Source organism: Bubalus bubalis, chromosome X (assembly GCF_019923935.1).
Source record: "Bubalus bubalis isolate 160015118507 breed Murrah chromosome X, NDDB_SH_1, whole genome shotgun sequence".
In the NCBI taxonomy this organism is placed as follows: domain Eukaryota; kingdom Metazoa; phylum Chordata; class Mammalia; order Artiodactyla; family Bovidae; genus Bubalus; species Bubalus bubalis.
The window spans coordinates 72,344,676-72,347,023 of NC_059181.1; the positions used below are offsets into that span (position 1 = coordinate 72,344,676).

Here is a 2,348-nt window from a genome sequence, read left to right on the forward strand (position 1 = left end):
GAGATTGAGGTGAAAATAATTACTACATTTGAGTTACAGCTGTGAAGGAGGAGAATTATGATACTTTATTGATTACAATTTTATTTAAGACCTGAAATTTCTACAGTGGATTGGAGGAGAACTACTAAGAACCCCAGAAAGAATTAAGTGGCTGGGCCAAAGCGGAGATGATGCTCAGTTGTGGATGTGTCTGGTGATGAAAGTAAAATCCAATGCTGCCAAGAACAGTATTGCATAGGAACCTGGAAGGAATGTTAGGTCAATGAATCAAGGTAAATTGGACGTGGTTAAGCAGGAGATGGTAAGAATAAACATCGACATCTTAGGAATCAGTGAACAAAAATGGATAGTAACGGATGGATTTAATTCAGATGACCATTATATCTACTATCATGGAAAAGAATCCCATAGAATATATGCAATAGGCTCATAATCAACAAAATAGTCTAAAATGCAGCACTTGGGTGCAACCTCAAAAATGACAGAATGATCTTAATTCATTTCCAAGGCAAACCCTTCAACATCACAGTAATCCAAGTCTATGCCCCTACCACTGATGCCAAAGAAGCTGAAGTTGATCAGTTCCATGAAGACCTAGAAGACCTTCTAGAAGTGAAGTGAAGTGAAGTGAAGTGAAGTCACTTAGTCGTGTCCAACTCTTTGTGACCCCATGGACTGTAGCCTATCATGCTCCTCTGTCCATGGGATTTTCCAGACAAGAGTACTGGAGTGGGTTGCCATTTCCTTCTTCAGAGGATCTTCCCAACCCAGGGATTGAACCTGGGTCTCCCGCATTGTAGGCAGACGCTTTACCATCTGAGCCACCAGGGAAGCCTAGAACTAACACTAAAAAAAAAAAAAAAAAAAAGATGTTCCATTCATCATTGGGGGTTGAAATGCAAAAGTAGGAATTCAAGGGATACATGGAGTTCACAGGCAAGTTTGGCCTTGGAGAACAAAATGAAGTAGAGCAAAGGCTAACTGAATTCTGCCAAGAGAATGCATTGGTCATAGCAAATACCTTTTTTCAATGACACAAGCGATGACTTTACACATGGACATCACCAAATGGCCAATGCCAAAATCAAATTGATTGCATTCTTTGTAGCCAAAGATGGAGAAACTGCATACAGTCAGCAAAAATAAGACCTGGAGTTGACTGAGGCTCAGATGTTCAGTTTCTCACAGCAAAATTCAAGCTTAAACTAAAGAAAATGGGAAAAAACACTAGGCCAGAAAACAACTTAAATCAAATCCCCTATGAATATGCAGGGTAGGTAATTAATAGATTGAAGGGATTAGTACCTGGGATTAGTACCTGAAGAACTATGGACAGAAGTTCATAATGTACAGGAGGCAGTGAACAAAATCATACCAAAGAGAAAGAACAGCAAGAAGGGAAAGTGGTTATCTGAGGAGGCCTTACAAATAGCTAAAGAAAGAAGAAAAGTGAAAAACAAGGGAGAAAGGAAAAGGTGTATCCAACTAAATGCAGATTTCCAAAGAACCACATGGAGAGACAAGAAGGTCTTCTTCAATGAACAGTGTATAAAACTAGAAGAAAACAGCAGAAGGGAAAAGACTAGAGATCTCTTTAGGAAAATTGGAGATATCAAGGGAACATTTTTCCCAAAGGTGGACACAATAAAGGACATAAATGATAGAGACCTAGTGGATGCTGACGAGATCAAGAAGAGACAGAAAGAATACATGCAAAAACTGTACAAAAAAGATCCAAATAAACTGGATTACTATGATGGGGTAGTCAGCCACCCAGAGCCAGACATTCTGGAGCATGAAGTCAAGTGGGCCTTAGGAAGCTCTACTGTTAATAAAGCTAGTGAGTGTGATGGAATTCCAGTAGAACTACTTAAAACCCTAAAGGATGATGACATCGAGGTGTTGCATTCAATATGTCAGCAAATCTGGAAGACCCAGTAGTGGCCACAGGACTGGAAAAGATCAATCCTCATCCCAAGTCCCTAAAAGGGGAGTACTAAAGAATGTGCTAACCATTAGACAATTGCACTCATTCCCCATGCTAGTAAGGTAATGCTTAAAATCTTGCACACTAGGCTTCAGCATTATGCGAACCAAGAACTTCCAGATGTCCAAGCTTGGTTTAGAAAAGGAAGAACAAGAGATCAAATTGCCAACATTCACTGGATCATAGAGAAAGCTAGAGAATTCCAGAAAAATATCCACCTCTGTTTCATTGACTATACCAAAGGCTTTGATCATGTGGATCACAATAAACGGTGGAAAGCTCTTAAAGAGATGGGAATACCAGATTGTCTTACCTGTCTCCTGAGAAATCTGTATGCCAGTCAAGAAGCAACAGTTAGAAT

General features: G+C 39.7%; 1 non-coding gene across 1 annotated transcript; it reads right to left on the reverse strand.

The window, feature by feature from the left end:
* Positions 1-759: 759 nt before the first annotated feature.
* TRNAC-ACA lies at positions 760-831 on the reverse strand. The gene has a single exon. It is a non-coding gene; the product is annotated as a tRNA-Cys (tRNA).
* Positions 832-2,348: the final 1,517 nt, after the last annotated feature.